This window comes from Bos grunniens, chromosome 1 (genome assembly GCF_055505025.1).
Source record: "Bos grunniens cultivar Pamir isolate PY7600 chromosome 1, Bosgru_T2T1.0, whole genome shotgun sequence".
Lineage (NCBI taxonomy): Eukaryota > Metazoa > Chordata > Mammalia > Artiodactyla > Bovidae > Bos > Bos grunniens.
In genome coordinates, this window is record NC_141165.1 from 49,231,606 (window position 1) to 49,251,171 (window position 19,566).

At 40.2% G+C, this 19,566-nt stretch overlaps 1 protein-coding gene across 6 annotated transcripts in view; it reads left to right on the top strand.

Moving 5' to 3' along the window:
* IQCJ (IQ motif containing J) overlaps window positions 1-19,566 on the top strand; it is an 850,319-nt gene that overhangs the window by 393,341 nt on the left and 437,412 nt on the right. Inside the window, exon 1 of one of the 6 annotated variants that reach the window (XM_086392348.1) lies at window positions 46-465. The exons of 4 other annotated variants lie outside the window; for them this stretch is intronic. The gene's annotated coding sequence lies outside the window, so the exon portion shown is untranslated. Of the gene's footprint in view, window positions 1-45; window positions 466-19,566 lie in introns of those variants that run through there. One more of the 6 variants, XM_086392320.1, reaches the window with a different exon arrangement.

The window sequence follows — 19,566 nt, forward strand, 5'->3', positions numbered from 1 at the left end:
CCTATTAAAGCTTATAACCACTTACATTGATATTTTCAAGACCTTCTAACACAGTGAGAATCTTTATTGTTTTTTGTGTAGGATCAGGGTGGGGGTGGAATAGCATGACTATTTTCCTTAAAACGGATGTCCCAGAATGCATTTGCCCCACTCACCTTGCATCTGGGTGTATTATAATGGCCTTTAAATGTGACATTGTAGATTCATTCATCTAAGGCTGCCTCCCTGCCTTAGATCTTCAAAGCTGCTTGATGGCAGAGAATGACCAGGTGCAGAGTGGACTCTAAACAGATGCTAGGGGGGGAGGAGCCAAGATGGCGGAGGAGTAGGACGGGGAGAACACTTTCTCCCCCACAAATTCATCAAAAGAGCATTTAAACGTCGAGTAAATTCCACAAAACAACTTCTGAATGCCGGCAGAGGACATCAGGCACCCAGAAAAGCAACCCAAGTCTTCGAAAGGAGGTAGGAAAAAATATTAAAGACAAAAAAAAGAGACAAAAGAGGGAGGGACGGAGTTCCATCCCGGGAAGGGAATCTTAAAAAGAGAGAAGTTTCCAAACACCAGGAAACCTTCTCACTGCCGAATCTGTGCCGCGCTTTGGAAGCACAGAGGGCAACATAACAGGGAGAAAAAATAAATAAACAATTAAAACTCGCAGATTGCGAGCCCTACGGTAACTCCCCCAGCGGAGAAGCAGTGCAGAGGCCTGCATCCGCCATTAGCAAGCGGGGGCTGGGCAGGGAGGCGCGGCGTGGGCTGCATTACTGAGAGTAAGAATCTGGCCCGAACACCCTGAGCGCTATCTGAACGAAATAATTTGGGCGAGCAAACCAGACTGTGGGATATCTACCACGCGAAAAGCCAGCCCTAACCTAAGACCGCCAGGCCCGCGCACGGAACAAAGGACTGAACAGAGATAGCCGGCTGCAGACCTTCCCCCTCCGGTGACAGGCAGCCAGAGCCGGAAGGGGGCAATCACAGCCCCAGAGAGACATTATCTATAAAACTGTAAGCAGGCTTCTTTGCTAACTAAAACTTCTTGGGGTTCTGGACGGTCAACATCTGCCTGAGAAGGTGCGCCGGTTTTATACCCAGATAACCGAGTGGTGGGGAGGCGATAAGTCGCAGCATTGGTGCTCACCAAACACCTCATCACCTGAGCTGCTTGGACCTGGGAAGAGCACAAAACGCAGGCCCAACTGAGTCTGTACCTCTGAGGACTACCCAAGTGCCTGAACCTGAGCTGCTTGGACCTGGGAGGTGCATGCAGCCCAGGGCCGGCCTCAGATTGTTACTGGCGGAACAACCTAGAGTCCGAGCAGTGTGGACAGGGAGGCTACACGCGCCGTGAGCGGGGGCAGACCCAGGGTGGCTGAGGCACTGCGAGCCCACGCCAGTGTTATTTGTTTGCAGCATCCCTCCCTCCCTCCCCTCCCCTTACTGAACAAGTAAGCCTAAAAAAAAAAAAAAAAAGTGTCCTCCACCGTGCCCTTTGTGCCAGGGCGGAAACCAGATACTGAAGAGACTAGCAAACAGAAGAAGATATAACAGAGGGAAACGCCTTGGAAGCTACAGGCAATAGATCAAAACCCTGTGGTTACTACGGACTACATAGGAAGGGGCCTATAGGTCTTGAGAAATATAAGTCTGACCAAGGAACTAGCCAAAAATGAACTGAACCCACAACACCCACAAAAAAGCCAAGAAAGTCCTAGATATATTTTTATTATTTTTACGATCATTCTTTCTTTTTTTTTTAATTAAAAAAAATTTTTTTTAAGTCCTCTATTGTTCCTTTAATTTTCACTTTTATAACCTATTACTTTGCAAAAAAAAAAAAGAAAGACCCTATTTTTTTCTTCTTCAGCAAACTTCATATATATGTATTTTATAATTTTTTGACCTTGGTTTTTTTTTTGTTTGTTTTTGTTTTTTTTTTTTTCTTCTTTTCTTTAACATTGTATTTTTGAAATTCCAAACTCTACTCTAGATTTTTAATTTTCACTTTTTGGTATATGTTATCAATTTTGTACCTATAGTTTTTTTTTATATAATTTCTGTGACTTTTTTTTTTCCTTCTTCTCTGTTTCTTTCTCTTCTTCTTTTATATAACATTGTATATCAGAAATTCCAAACTCTACTCTAGATTTTTAATTTATGCTTTTTGGTATTTGATATCAATTTTGTACCTGTATTTTCTTTATAATTTTTGTGACATTGTTTGTATTTGTTTGTTTGTTTTCTCTCTTTATTTTTCTTCTTCTTTTTTTTTTTTCTAACATATTTTTGAAATTCCAAACTCTACTCTAGATTTTTAATTTTTGCTTTCTGGTATTAGTTATCAATTTTGTACCGGTACTTTCTTTATAATTTTCGCGACCTTGTTTGTTTTTGTTTGTTTGTTTTTTCTCTCTTTCTTTTCCTTCTTCTTTTCTTTAACATCGTATTTTTGAAATTCCAAACTCTACTCTAGATTTTTAATTTTTGCTTTCTGGTATTAGTTATCAATTTTGTACCGGTACTTTCTTTATAATTTTCGCGACCTTGTTTGTTTTTGTTTGTTCGTTTTTTCTCTCTTTCTTTTCCTTCTTCTTTTCTTTAACATCGTATTTTTGAAATTCCAAACTCTACTCTAGATTTTTAATTTTTGCTTTTATGTATTTGTTACCAATTTTGTACCTTTAAGGACCCAATCTTCAGGACCCATTTTTCACTAGGGAGCGAGATTACTGGCTTGACTGCTCTCTCTCCCTTTGGACTCTCCTTTTTCTCCACCAGGTCGCCTGTGTCTCCTCCCTAACCCCTCTCTACTCTACCCAACTCTGGGAATTTCTGTGTGTTCCAGATGGTGGAGAACACTTAGGGAACTGATTACTGGCTGGATCTGTCTCCCTCCTTTTCATTCCCCCCTTTTATCCTTCTGGCCACCTCTGTCACCTTCCTCCTTCTTCTCTTTTCTGTATAACTCCGTGAACATCTCTGAGTGGTCCAGTTGTGGAGTGCACATAAGGAAGTGACTACTGGCTAGCCCACTCTCTCCACTATTGATTCACCTCATCTCATTTGGGTCACCTCTAACTCCCTCCTCCCTCTTCTCTTCTCCATGTAACCCTGTGAACCTCTCTGAGTGACCCTCACCGTAGAGAAACTTTTCATCTTTAATGTAGATGTTTTATCAATGGTGCTGTATAGAAGGAGAAGTTTTGAAACTACTGTAAAAATAAGACCGATAACCGGAAGCAGGAGACTTAAGTCCAAACCCTGACTCCAGGGAACTCCTGACTCCAAGGAACATTAATTGACAGGAGCTCATCAAATGCCTCCATACCAACACTGAAACCAAGCACCACACAAGGGCCAATAAGTTCCAGGGCAAGACACACCAAGCAAATTCTCCAGCAACAAAGGAACACAGCCCTGAGCTTCAAGATACAGGCTGCCCAAAGTCACCCCAAAACTATAGACATCTCATAACTCATTACTGGACATTTCATTGCACTCCAGAGAGAAGAAATACAGCTCCACCCACCAGAACACCGACACAAGCTTCCCTAACCAGGAAACCTTGACAAGCCACCTGTACAAACCCACACACAGTGAGGAAACGCCACAATAAAGAGAACTCCACAAACTGCCAGAATACAGAAAGGACACCCCAAACTCAGCAATTTAAACAAGATGAAGAGACAGAGGAAGTCTCAGCAGATAAAGGAGCAGGATAAATGCCCAACAAACCAAACAAAAGAGGAAGAGATAGGGAATCTACCTGATAAAGAATTCCAAATAATGATAGTGAAATTGATCCAAAATCTTGAAACTAAAATGGAATCACAGATAAATAGCCTGGAGACAAGGATTGAGAAGATGCAAGAAAGGTTTAACAAGGACCTAGAAGAAATAAAAAAGAGTCAATATATAATGAATAATGCAATAAATGAAATTAAAAACACTCTGGAGGCAACAAATAGTAGAATAACAGAGGCAGAAGATAGGATTAGTGAATTAGAAGATAGAATGGTAGAAATAAATGAATCAGAGAGGATAAAAGAAAAACGAATTAAAAGAAATGAGGACAATCTCAGAGACCTCCAGGACAATATTAAACGCTACAACATTCGAATCATAGGGGTTCCAGAAGAAGAAGACAAAAAGAAAGACCATGAGAAAATACTTGAGGAGATAATAGTGGAAAACTTCCCTAAAATGGGGAAGGAAATAATCACCCAAGTCCAAGAAACCCAGAGAGTCCCAAACAGGATAAACCCAAGGCGAAACACCCCAAGACACATATTAATCAAATTAACAAAGACCAAACACAAAGAACAAATATTAAAAGCAGCAAGGGAAAAACAACAAATAACACACAAGGGAATTCCCATAAGGATAACAGCTGATCTTTCAATAGAAACTCTTCAAGCCAGGAGGGAATGGCAAGACATACTTAAAATGATGAAAGAAAATAACCTACAGCCCAGATTATTGTACCCAGCAAGGATCTCATTCAAGTATGAAGGAGAAATCAAAAGCTTTTCAGACAAGCAAAAGCTGAGAGAATTCTGCACCACCAAACCAGCTCTCCAACAAATACTAAAGGATATTCTCTAGACAGGAAACACAAAAACGGTGTATAAATTTGAACCCCAAACAATAAAGTAAATGGCAACGGGATCATACTTATCAGTAATTACCTTAAACGTAAATGGGTTGAATGCCCCAACCAAAAGACAAAGACTGGCTGAATGGATACAAAAACAAGACCCCTACATATGTTGTCTACAAGAGACCCACCTCAAAACAGGGGACACATACAGACTGAAAGTGAAAGGCTGGAAAAAGATTTTCCATGCAAATAGGGACCAAAAGAAAGCAGGAGTAGCAATACTCATATCAGATAAAATAGACTTTAAAACAAAGGCTGTGAAAAGAGACAAAGAAGGTCACTACATAATGATCAAAGGATCAATCCAAGAAGAAGATATAACAATTATAAATATATATGCACCCAACACGGAAGCACCACAGTACGTAAGACAAATGCTAACAAGTATGAAAGGAGAAATTAACAATAACACAATAATAGTGGGAGACTTTAATACCCCACTTACACCTATCGATAGATCAACTAAACAGAAAATTAACAAGGAAACACAAACTTTAAACGATACAATAGACCAGTTAGACCTAATTGATATCTATAGGACATTTCATCCCAAAACAATGAATTTCACCTTTTTCTCAAGCGCACATGGAACCTTCTCCAGGATAGATCACATCCTGGGCCATAAAGCTAGCCTTGGTAAATTCAAAAAAATAGAAATCATTCCAAGCATTTTTTTTGACCACAATGCAGTAAGATTAGATCTCAATTACAGGAGAAAAACTATTAAAAATTCCAACATATGGAGGCTGAACAACACGCTGCTGAATAACCAACAAATCACAGAAGAAATCAAAAAAGAAATCAAAATTTGCATAGAAACGAATGAAAATGAAAACACAACAACCCAAAACCTGTGGGACACGGTAAAAGCAGTCCTAAGGGGAAAGTTCATAGCAATACAGGCACACCTCAAGAAACAAGAAAAAAGTCAAATAAATAACCTAACTCTACACCTAAAGCAACTAGAAAAGGAAGAAATGAAGAACCCCAGGGTTAGTAGAAGGAAAGAAATCTTAAAAATTAGAGCAGAAATAAATGCAAAAGAAACAAAAGAGACCATAGCAAAAATCAACAAAACCAAAAGCTGGTTCTTTGAAAGGATAAATAAAATTGACAAACCATTAGCCAGACTCATCAAGAAACAAAGGGAGAAAAATCAAATCAACAAAATTAGAAACGAAAATGGAGAGATCACAACAGACAACACAGAAATACAAAGGATCATAAGAGACTACTATCAACAATTATATGCCAATAAAATGGACAATGTGGAAGAAATGGACAAATTCTTAGAAAAGTACAACTTTCCAAAACTGGACCAGGAAGAAATAGAAAATCTTAACAGACCCATCACAAGCACGGAAATTGAAATTGTAATCAAAAATCTTCCAGCAAACAAAAGCCCCGGTCCAGATGGCTTCACAGCTGAATTCTACCAAAAATTTAGAGAAGAGCTAACACCTATCCTGCTCAAACTCTTCCAGAAAATTGCAGAGGAAGGTAAACTTCCAAACTCATTCTATGAGGCCACCATCACCCTAATACCAAAACCTGACAAAGATCCCACAAAAAAAGAAAACTACAGGCCAATATCACTGATGAACATAGATGCAAAAGTCCTTAACAAAATTCTAGCAATCAGAATCAACACATTAAAAAGATCATACACCATGACCAAGTGGGCTTTATCCCAGGGATGCAAGGATTCTTCAATATCCACAAATCAATCAATGTAATACACCACATTAACAAATTGAAAAATAAAAACCATATGATTATCTCAATAGATGCAGAGAAAGCCTTTGACAAAATTCAACATCCATTTATGATAAAAACTCTCCAGAAAGCAGGAATAGAAGGAACATACCTCAACATAATAAAAGGTATATACGACAAACCCACAGCAAACATTATCCTCAATGGTGAAAAATTGAAAGCATTTCCTCTAAAGTCAGGAACAAGACAAGGGTGCCCACTTTCACCATTACTATTCAACATAGTTTTGGAAGTTTTGGCCACAGCAATCAGAGCAGAAAAAGAAATAAAAGGAATCCAAATTGGAAAAGAAGTAAAACTCTCACTATTTGCAGATGACATGATCCTCTACATAGAAAACCCTAAAGATTCCACCAGAAAATTACTAGAAATAATCAATGACTATAGTAAAGTTGCAGGATATAAAATCAACACACAGAAATCCCTTGCATTCCTATACACTAATAATGAGAAAACAGAAAGAGAAATTAAGGAAACAATTCCATTCACCATTGCAACGGAAAGAATAAAATACTTAGGAATATATCTACCTACAGAAATTAAAGACCTATATATAGAAAACTATAAAACACTGGTGAAAGAAATCAAAGAGGACACTAATAGATGGAGAAATATACCATGTTCATGGATTGGAAGAATCAATATAGTGAAAATGAGTATACTACCCAAACCAATTTATAGATTCAACGCAATCCCTATCAAGCTACCAACAGTATTCTTCACAGAGCTAGAACAAATAATTTCACAATTTGTATGGAAATACAAAAAACCTCGAATAGCCAAAGCGATCTTGAGAAAGAAGAATGGAAGTGGAGAAATCAACCTACCTGACTTCAGGCTCTACTACAAAGCCACAGTTATCAAGACAGTATGGTACTGGCACAAAGACAGAAATATAGATCAATGGAACAAAATAGAAAGCCCAGAGATAAATCCACGCACATATGGACACCTTATCTTTGACAAAGGAGGCAAGAATATACAATGGATTAAAGACAATCTCTTTAACAAGTGGTGCTGGGAAATCTGGTCAACCACTTGTAAAAGAATGAAACTAGACCACTTTCTAACACCATACACAAAAATAAACTCAAAATGGATTAAAGATCTCAACGTAAGACCAGAAACTATAAAACTCCTAGAGGAGAACATAGGCAAAACACTCTCCAACATACACCACAGCAGGATCCTCTATGACCCACCTCCCAGAATATTGGAAATAAAAGCAAAAATAAACAAATGGGACCTAATTAACCTTAAAAGCTTCTGTACATCAAAGGAAACTATTAGCAAGGTGAAAAGACAGCCTTCAGAATGGGAGAAAATAATAGCAAATGAAGCAACTGACAAACAACTAATCTCAAAAATATACAAGCAACTCCTACAGCTCAACTCCAGAAAAATAAACGACCCAATCAAAAAATGGGCCAAAGAACTAAATAGACATTTCTCCAAAGAAGACATACAGATGGCTAACAAACACATGAAAAGATGCTCAACATCACTCATTATCAGAGAAATGCAAATCAAAACCACTATGAGGTACCATTTCACACCAGTCAGAATGGCTGCGATCCAAAAGTCTACAAATAATAAATGCTGGAGAGGGTGTGGAGAAAAGGGAACCCTCTTACACTGTTGGTGGGAATGCAAACTAGTACAGCCACTATGGAGAACAGTGTGGAGATTCCTTAAAAAACTGGAAATAGAACTGCCTTATGATCCAGCAATCCCACTGCTGGACATACACACTGAGGAAACCAGAAGGGAAAGAGACACATGTACCCCAATGTTTATTGCAGCACTGTTTATAATAGCCAGGACATGGAAGCAACCTAGATGCCCATCAGCAGATGAATGGATAAGAAAGCTGTGGTACATATACACAATGGAGTATTACTCAGCCATTAAAAAGAATACATTTGAATCAGTTCTAATGAGGTGGATGAAACTGGAGCCTATTATACAGAGTGAAGTAAGCCAGAAGGAAAAACATAAATACAGTATACTAACGCATATATATGGAATTTAGAAAGATGGTAACAATAACCCGGTGTACGAGACAGCAAAAGAGACACTGATGTATAGAACAGTCTTACGGACTCTGTGGGAGAGGGAGAGGGTGGGAAGATTTGGGAGAATGGCATTGAAACATGTAAAATATCATGTAAGAAACGAGTTGCCAGTCCAGGTTCGATGCACGATACTGGATGCTTGGGGCTAGTGCACTGGGACGACCCAGAGGGATGGTATGGGGAGGGAGGTGGGAGGAAGGTTCAGGATGGGGAACACATGTATACCTGTGGCGGATTCATTTTGATATTTGGCAAAACTAATACAATTATGTAAAGTTTAAAAATAAAATAAAATTAGAAAAAAAAATAAACAGATGCTAGATGGATGGAGCCTATTGTGTGCATCAAGTTTTTCTTGAAGATTGTGGCTGAGAGCATTCTTCAGAGAAGATTCTGCCAGATTTTCATATAGCAAAGGAGAAACATTTACCTGAAGACTATGATGTGAATTTTTTGTCAAAGAAGGATTGCGTTTTCAGAAGAGCTTTGTGTTATTGGTGGGGACATGGAAGTTACAGAGCAGGTGTGCATGAAATCATTGGAGAATTCAGAATGAAATCGTCAATTTGAAGATTTTACAGATATTGAGAGTGACTATTTCATATTGAATAGGGAGGGCTAAGTGATAGTCAGTAAGGCAATTTAACATGAAGAGAGAGACAAGAGATGAGCAGTCTAGTCACCAGGCTGGGGCTGGGAGCTTCAGGGAGCTGCTCAGGAAAGTTAATATCACTCATGGGTTTAGTAATCCAGACTCCATTCCCTATTGTGTTCCAATAATTTATTTTTATTTTCTTCTTATTTGTCTCTTTATTTTTTTGTTCCAATAATTTCTTATTCTCTCTTTTCTTTTCATCTTCCACCTTTAGATAACCACTCATTTTTGCCCCCATGTATTCCCACTTGGTTTTTAGATAACAATGTTACTATATCTTGAGTACATAGAGATTGCATGTCTAAAAGATGTAATAGTAATTTTAATAAAAGACAGATCAGCTGAAGTTTAATATCCTCTTCAGGATGTTGGTGTTCTTTCTGAACATTCTGCTATAGCTGTTGAAGGAAACATCAATTCCAACATACCTCAGTTCAGAATATATTACTTCTTATCAAGTTGTTCAGCTACTTGTTATGAAGCGATCTGGGCAATCACTAAAATCATGAAATGTAATGAGGAATTTTCACGTATAAGCAGGATAAAGTCGTCTCATTGGGAATTTCTTTGGTTTTTGAAAAGTGATGTCCTGTTTATTTGCCGTTCAGCATGGGTTTCTCTGTTCAAGAAAATTAACACTTAATTTAGAATGGATAATCTATAGAAGGAAGCATTATTATTCAGTATGATCTGCCTTTTGTGTTACTAGATGTATATGATACTCAATTATTAATAGGTTATAACGTGCAAGGATTAACTAGGCATTCTTGTTTGTGATGATGTCATGGCTGATCGTGTGACAAAGCAGATTCGGACACACTGTCTTCTGTTCTCTTGTCTGCCTGCCTGCCTCATCTCTGCCTCCCTGAAGACATGTCATGCTTACGGAATGAGCCCCTGATATGCGCCCTAGAACTTTGGTGCCATTTCCAACACCTTTGCACACTGCACGCAGGCACACCATTCTAGTCAGCTGGTAGGAGCAAGTGCTCCACCACGAGCACATGGGCCCACTCACCTCCTTTTCTTGGCCCTCTTAGGATATCATGTTCAGGCTCTATTGTCGCACACACAAGAGTCAGCCTTATTTGACTGATCTGCATTCTGTTCTGAGTGTCAAAATATTTAAACCAGTTTTTGAGTAAAAATAATCTTAAGACAACTCCTTGGCTACTTAAAACTCACCTTTCCCCCTCTGGTTATTTTTGGACCTTTCAAGTGGCAGGTGGATGGCTGTGTCTGCTTGTCTTTTCCCTGGGCTCCATTGTGTCCTCATGCCTAGCACAGTGCCGAACATGTAGGATTATATTTTCATTAAATCATGAGTAAAACCATGAAAAAATGACGAAAGGACAGCTGCTGACTTGTGGAGCCTCTTCTTCACGTTCTTCCTCAATCTGTTTTCAGTTTCATGGTTTCTGTGTTGCGGCCTCCATTAACCCCTAAGTGTCTCTTTCTTCATTTAATGACTGTTTATTAAATATTCCTCTTAGCAGTCAAGTTATTGCTAAGTCCCAGAATTATGCTGGGCGCTAGATTTATCATATTGATGCACCCTTGAGATCATAATCCAGGCGTAGAAAGCTCAGTATTCACTGGGTCTGATGGGCAATCAGTTGTAGGAGTGAGTTTTCCCTTCCATAAGTACAGTAATATCTACTTCATTTGATCTCATATGTACAGGCATACATGGATTCCACTTCCCTCTACAATGAGTGCCACAATAGAGCTAGAAATAGCCTTTCTATAGAAATATAGTCCCATGGCAATGAAAAGAACAGTGTTACCCTTACAAGTACAGAATGTTTCTTTTTTTTATTCAGTGTTGATAGAAATCATACTATTGCAAACTGCTCAGAAATCTTAGTTTTAAAAATACATGATAGTCACTTTCCTTCCTGACTAGGGTAGTGCTTATCAAATTCTCAGAAATATCAAAAGCATAAAATAGTGAGCATGTATATAACCCACTTCAGTATTCTTGCCTGGGAAATCCCATGGACAGAGGAACCTGATGGGCTACAGTCCATGGGGTCGCAAAGAGTTAGATATGAATTAGCAACTGAGCACATATTATTATTAGGGGTTATGAGAAGAAGCTGCCATAAGGAAACCTAACCCTGATTTTAGGCCTTCTGTTTTTACTTTAAAATTGATGTAAACCTTGAACTTCATTTTAAAACCATGCATTTGTTATCCTTGGGGTGAAGCGATGCCCTGGGAAAATGTGTCCTAATCTCGGGGTCCTAGTTCCCCTGGCCTGTTGCTGGCACACCCTAGTTTGCCAGATTCAGAAGTAGGGTTTGCAAGCTTGAAAGATACTTACACTTAATGAAAAAAAATAAATTTTACCCTTAAACATTTAGGTTATATTAAGGAAAATAAAATACAAAGTATATGAGCAACATAAGGGCTATACCCAGAGTAAACACATACAAGGTTTCAGCAAATTAAAATTACTTCAAAAGGGGAGAACTTGCAGGAAGTTTGCAAGAAAAGGCAACATTCCAGGCAGTAAGAATTTTCCTTTATGTGTTCAGTGAAAATATAGATCAGGATCCACTTTCTAGTTTTTCTGTTTCTTCCTCCCACATTTAGTCTGAGAACATCTCAGCTCACAACTTCTGATAATCTCATTTTTTGGAATTTTTTTATTTGCTGCAAGTTAGAAAACACAATAAATTTGCTGAAGAATTGTTTTCTTTTAAAAAATTTATGAGTATAGTTGATTTACAAGGATTGTTTTCTAAAGAAAACTCTAAATGAAGACTCCATAGGTAATATGGGTGGGTTTAGGGACTGTGTGAGGAATTCAGAGGACCTAGTACCCAGGAGACATGTTCCAGTGTAGTATGGAGTTTTCCAAGAGCCCACACTCCAGATAATTGAGGTGATGTTGTAGATAATTTTGGTGATAAAATATATACTATAGTGCATTATTACTCTTTTGCTTCTGCTTTTAAAAATATCTCTATCATTGTTTTATTTCAACTCATGTGTGGACTGACTCTTCTTAAGTTTTTGAGCACTTGATCTTACATTTGAGTTTTAATGACTTGTTGATGTTCTAAGAGGATTAAGTGGGATAGGGAGGTCAGATGATCAGGGAAAGGAGTTGGAGGGACAGATGGGGCAGGTCACACAAAACCTCATATGCAGTCCTTCCAGGCCCAGCGGCTTAAGCTCTTCCTATCGGTGAAGGGAGGCAAGAAAGGTTTCAAACAGGGGACTGACCCAAGGATGAGGTTAGCATTTAGGTTGCTCCATCTGGCAGTTGATAAATCCTCAACCAGGGACAGTGGAAACAGAGAAGGTGTGCTCTAGACACAATTAGGAAGTCTATTTGGCAGAACAGGGTGACTAATGGACAATGGGTTTAGTGCGGGCCCGGGGAAGGTGTCAAGGTATAGACCCATGTTTGAAGGGGCTACAGAAGTATACTAATAAAAACCATGAAAATAACAAACATACTGAGCACCTACTCTGTGCCTAGTGCAAGGCTGAATGACTTACATGAATTTTGAATCATCACGCCTCACAGCAATCCTTGGAATTTGGTACAATTAGTGTCCTCATTTTAAAGATGATGAAACTGACGGGCCACCCAGCCCAAGAGCTCACAACTAGAACTGAGAGAGATGGCACCACAGGAATGACAAGAGAGATGTCATTGCTGTCCTTAGGAACACAGGCACTTAAAGAATTTCTTTATGAGTGGCCAGCACTTTGTTGTACACAAAACACTTTAAAATATGTCATTTTAGTTGATCATCACAAAACACTTTGTACTAGAGGTTGTCATCATTTTATAAATGACAGAAGTGAGGTGAGAGGTGTGAGTCAGTTGTCTAAGGTCACACAGTGGGTAGATGACATGTCTGGCTCAAGTAAGAAGTCTGAGTACTTTGCAGACCTGTATGACTTCTGCTTTACAAGCACCACTGGTGAGAGACTGCTGCTGCTCACATTGTCCATGTCATTCATGGGGAAAGAGTGAAAAGGAAAGAATCTGGAATCAGACTGCTTGGGTTGACATGCCATTTCTCCTGTAAGACCTTGGTCAAGTTCCTTAATCTCTCAGAGTCTGTTTTCTTATCCAGGTAATGGGAATAATAATCACATCTTTTGCTATTTTTATGGGGCTGAAGTCATAATTTTCAAAAGATAATTTATGCAAAGTGCTTGGCACCTGGTAAAATTCAATAAATGTGAGTAGTAATAACAGTAGTTCAAAGTAATGACATGCAATTAGCTGTGGAAGGAAATACTAAAATATACAAAATGGCATTTGCAATGAACTTGAAAGGATTTCATAGCCTTAACTAGATGGACCTTTGTTGGCAAAGTAATGTCTCTGCTTTTGAATATGCTATCTAGGTTGGTCATAACTTTCCTTCCAAGGAGTAAGTCTCTTTTAATTTCATGGCTGCAGTCACCATCTGCAGTGATTTTGGAGCCCCAAAAATAAAGTCTGACACTGTTTCCACTGTTTCCCCATCTATTTCCCATGAAGTGATGGGACCAGATGCCATGATCTTAGTTTTCTGAATGTTGAGTTTAAGCCAACATTTTCACTCTCCTCTTTCACTTTCATCAAGAGGCTTTTGAGTTCCTCTTCACTTTCTGCCATAAGGGTTAGATAGCTTATTCAAAAGCAGAGACATTACTTTGCCAACAAAGGTCCGTCTAGTCAAGGCTATGGTTTTTCCTGTGGTCATGTATGGATGTGAGAGTTGGATTGTGAAGAAAGCTGAGCACCAATGAACTGCTGCTTTTGAACTGTGGTGTTGGAGAAGACTCTTGAGAGTCCCTTGGACTGAAAGGAGATCCAACCAGTCCATTCTAAAGGAGATCAGTCCTGGGTGTTCTTTGGAAGGACTGATGGTAAAGCTGAAACTCCAGTACTTTGGCCACCTCATGCAAAGAGTTGACTCATTGGAAAAGACTCTGATGCTGGGAGGGATTTGGGGCAGGAGGAGAAGGGGATAACAGAGGATGAGATGGTTGGATGGCATCACTGACTCAATGGACAAAAGTTTGGGTGAACTCCGGGAGTTGGTGATGGACAGGGAGGCCTGGCATGCTGCAACTCATAGGGTCACAAAGAGTCGGACATGACTGAGCGACTGAACTGAACTGAACTGAAAGGATTTCAGAAGGGATTGAAGGAGAGATGCTGGGGTTAGGAAATTAACAGTTATTTTTAATCCTGAAGATGATTTTTGTTTAGGCTGGCAAAACTCAGCAGTGGCCACAGGACTGGAAAAGGTCAGTTTTCATTCCAATCCCAAAGAAAGGCAATGCCAAAGAATGCTCAAACTACCACACAATTGCACTCATCTCACATGCTAATAAAGTAATGCTCAAAATTCTCCAAGCCAGGCTTCAGCAATAGGTGAACTGTGAACTTCCTGATGTTCAAGCTGGTTTTAGAAAAGGCAGAGGAACCAGAGATCAAATTGCCAACATTCACTCGATCATCGGAAAAGCAAGAGAGTTTCAGAAAAACATCTATTTCTGCTTTATTGACTATGCCAAAGCCTTTGACTGTGTGGATCACAATAAACTGTGGAGAATTCTGAAAGAGTTGGGAATACCAGACCACCTGACCTGCCTCTTGAGAAACCTGTATGCAGGTCAGGAAGCAACAGTTAGAACTGGCCATGGAACAACAGACTGGTTCCAAATAGGAAAAGGAGTACGTCAAGGCTGTATATTATCACCCTGCTTATTTAACTTATATGCAGAGTATATCATGAGAAATGCTGGACTGGAAGAAACACAAGCTGGAATCAAGATTGCTAGGAGAAATATCAATAACCTCAGATATGCAGATGATACCACCCTTATGGCAGAAAGTGAAGAGGAACTCAAAAGCCTCTTGATGAAAGTGAAAGTGGAGAGTGAAAAAGTTGGCTTAAAGCTCAACATTCAGAAAATGAAGATCATGGCATCTGGTCCCATCACTTCATGGGAAATAGATGGGGAAACAGTGAAAAGAGTGTCAGGCTTTATTTTCTTGGGCTCCAAATTCACTACAGATGATGACTGCAGCCATGAAATTAAAAGATGCTTACTCCTTGGAAGGAAAGTTACGACCAACCTAGATAGTATATTGAAAAGCAGAGACATTACTTTGCCAACAAAAGTCCATCTAGTCAAGGCTATGGTTTTTCCAGTGGTCATGTATGGATGTGAGAGTTGGACTGTGAAGAAGGCTGAGTGCCAAAGAATTGATGCTTTTGAACTGTGGTGTTGGAGAAGACTCTTGAGAGTCCCTTGGACTGCAAGGAGATCCAACTAGTCCATTCTGAAGGAGATCAGCCCTGGGATTTCTTTGGACGGAATGATGCTGAAGCTGAAACTCCAGTACTTTGGCCATCTCATGTGAAGCGTTGACTCATTGGAAGAGGCTCTGATGCTGGGAGGGATTGGGGGCAAAAGTAGAAGGGGACGACAGAGGATGAGACGGCTGGATGGCATCACTGACTCGATGGACGTGAGTCTGGGTGAACTCCGGGAGTTGGTGATGGACAGGGAGTCCTGGCGTGCTGCGATTCATGGGGTCGCCAAGAGTCGGACACGACTGAGCGACTGAACTGAACTGAACTGAGGGTTTATGAGCAGGAGTGTTAAATTATTAGAAATGTACTTAAAGAAAAGCATTTAGGCAATCCAGTGCAACCCATTCCTGGTGAGAGTCAGGAAAGGTCCTGCATACATTGGGAGTGGAGAGAACAGAGGGAGGGGTGAACAGGTCTGAGGTGCTGCAGTTGTGTTAGGAGAGCTCTTCCCAGCAGGCACTTGGGCTGCTTTTCCACAATATCACTTGATGAGTACCTAAGCAACCCAAACTCATTTTCTGATTGGACTAACCCAAAAATCTAATCTGGACAGCATTTGCTGCACTACAATGAAATGCATTCCAGAATCTTGCTTCAGGAGTCACATGTTGTTCTGTATACCTGCACTTTCTTTTTGTCCTTTGGCACAGGAAACCTGGACTTGGTGTGTGTGGATTCACTCATCCACCTTTGCTATTCTGTCTGCATTCTCAGAGGGGTTTATTTGCTGGCTTGTGTGCTTATGTGCATTTGAATTTTCTGCTTGAATCATGGTATTTAGATTTTTTTTCCCCTCAAAATACAGAAATACGTAAGATGCAGAAATATCTACACCCTAGTGATTGTAACTTAGTATTTCAGCCTCAGTTGAGTCTTCATGGTTGTCCTGCTGAAATTAAGCTGAATTAACTTTGAGTAGAGTGAACAGGTGGAGAAAGCAATGGCAACCCACTCCGGTACTCTTGCCTGGAAAATCCCATGGATGGAGGAGCCTGGAAGGCTGCAGTCCATGGGGTCACTAAGAGTTGGACACAACTGAGTGACTTCACTTTCACTTTTTGCTTTCATGCATTGGAGAAGGAAATGGCAACCCACTCCTGTGTTCTTGTCTGGAGAATCCCAGGGATGGGGGAGCCTGGTGGGCTGCCGTCTATGGGATCGCACAGAATCGGACACGACTGAAGCGACTTAGCAGCAGCAGCAGCAGCAGAGTGAACAGGAACATGCACAGTCAGTCCTGTCCAACTCTTGCAACCCTATGGGCTGTAGCCCTCCAGGCTCCTCTGTCCATGGGATTTTCCAGGCAAGAATACAAGAGTGGGTTTCCACTTCCTATTCCAGGGAATCTTTCCAAGTGGGAATTCAAACCTGCATCTCCTATGTCTCCTGCATTGCAGGAGCCATCCAGGAAGCCCGGATTGGTTGAGTAGAGTAACCAATTTAAGATTACTACTGCTGCTGCTGCTGCTAAGTCGCTTCAGTCATGTCTGACTCTGTGCGACCCCATAGACGGCCTCCTACCAGGCCCCTCTGTCCCTGGGATTCTCCAAGCAAGAACACTGGAGTGGGTTGCCATTTCCTTCTCCAATGCATGAAAGTGAAAAGTGAAAGTGAAGTCGCTCAGTCATGTCCAACTCTTCGAGACCCCATGGACTGCAGCCTACCAGGCTCAGCCGTCCACGGGATTTTCCAGGCAAGAGTACTGGAGTGGGGTGCCATTGCCTTCTCCAAGATTACTACTAATAGTGTTTTAATTCTTCATATCCTAGATTTAGTCGAAGTGGTTAGATTTTTTGTAATGAGCTGGGGCTTCATTCCTTAATGGTAACTTTAGAATGCCGGTGATCCTAAAAACTAGCAAAAGTCCTTGAGAACATCATGCACAATCTTAGGAAAAGGTCATGCGGGACATTTAAGCCTAGAAGATGCTTTTCCACATGGCTTTGGGCTGGCTACCCTGTCTGACAATCCTGGATCCACTGGCGCCGAATAGTGAAAGTGGATGGAGTTATAGATGCTTATTCAGATTAGGGCACAGGGTTGACTTGGGTGATCTGGTTATAGGTGTACCCTCCCATCCATCACTCCAGGAGAATCTTAGGAGCTGATATCATATCAGATTCAAGGTGACCAATGATTGAAACAGTTATAACTGGATTTTTACTTAAGGTGTTTCTCTTTGGCATCTGTTCAAATGAGCTCAGGTGTTTGGCATGCTCAGCATTGTCAGTCAAAGGCTTTTATGTCCTAATGCCTATAATGAGAGCCTGGTTGGTCAAACAAGATTAAAGAATGAGCTATCACAATGATGCCTAGTATCATATTGTATGTTCTTAAGTCTGTAGGTTTCACTATGTATGAGGTGATGAATAATCATGCTACTGAGACCTTGCATAGTGAAACCAGGATCACCTCACTAAGTGATTGTCACCATAAAACCATAGCCCCCTGATGCATCTCATTGGACATTCAGAATGTTCTTAAAGTGCTAGAAACAGGCAAATCAAATCTCTTTCAAAGTCTGCTACCTCATATATGCCTCATGTGCCCATAGCTTACCTGAATGAATCTTTTAAATGAGCTGTTGATGTCCTATTAGCCATTTTTTTCCTCCCAAAGAAATTCACATTCAGCTGCAAGGTAACTTCCCTGTGTAAAATTTACAGGTCTGTCAGCCATAAAACACATTAATGCATAATACATAAACAAAATGTATGTGCTTTTTGCGCGCACACACACACACACACACACACACAAACCAAAGAAAAAAAGAAAGGAGTTTAGCCTCTGCTTTCCAAAGGGAGAAAACATGAATCTTGCATTTTTATTTTTGATGCCTTTTTGCCTTTAAATATATGAGATGACTGTTAATGCTCATATTCACAGCAGGGGTAGGAGGGAAGTGCAGTAAATTGTAAAGCACATTTACATTATAACAAGACCCATGGAAGCATTGTAATTCACACAGTTATTTCAACAGAGGTTTGGACTCCCTCCAATTTAATTTTCTGAAGTTGGGCTGTGCAGCTGGGTCATTCCTGGTCTAATCTGGGAAATGTATCTCTTAAGGCTGTGGATCAGAATGCCAGCCTCCCAGCTGTCACCAAGGAGCATCATTTACAGCCACTGAGGTCCGAGGGCAGAGCATCAGACTCACTTTATGTGGATACAGCAGCCTAGCTACTAGCTTCATAAATTCTGTGGCAAAGAGTAATAATCAATATTTCATGTTTAATGATGCAGAGCTAAAATTAGTATAGATTTTATGTCTTCTACTTTTCCAAATTATGCAAACATTAGTAACCCCTTTTTTAGTGCCCTTATTACACTTCCATTAAAAAAAGGGCAATGGGCGGGTGGTGGAGGGGATTGAGGAAGCCTGGTGGTGTTTAATTGAATGATTGAATAGTCAGAAGTAATTTTGGCATTTAACTTTTGTTAAATAGCTACCCTTAGGTTAATATGAAATTATTCCCAACTCAAAAATGATGTATGGAAGTGGTACCGGTTTTGTCACCCATAGCTACACAAAGAAGTAAATTGTAGATTGTTGCTGTGGGTTTTAAGTTACCTTAAATGCTCTGGGATATGCTGAGAATAAAACAGCAAGGGCATAATTCAGAAAAGTTAAAAGGTTGCCGCTTAGACACAAGTGCACTTTAGAGAGAAAGCAGTTTTGAGTGAATTTCTGATTTTAAACTTGTCCGAAGAACATTCCCTGCTTGTTTATACAGTAAAAGTGGCAAAGACAGGAAAAAACAAGTAGAGTGTTTTGTTATTGGTCAGGTTAAGGGGCTGACCAAGTGGCCACAGAGATGCATTTGTCTAACCTCTTAGCTATATTCTCCTGATTGTGACACGAGAAAACCTACAGGATTAAGGTGGGAAAGGGAAGCCAGACACAAAAGAACAAAATCCAGAATCCATCATCCAGTCTAGCATTTCACACCAAAGTGACCTCAAAAGGACTCTGATGCCAGTGGGAAGCATGGGCTTTGTTTGGCAAGTAGTCAGTCAATTATTCCCCCTTAGGGCAGCCTACACTCAGAGCC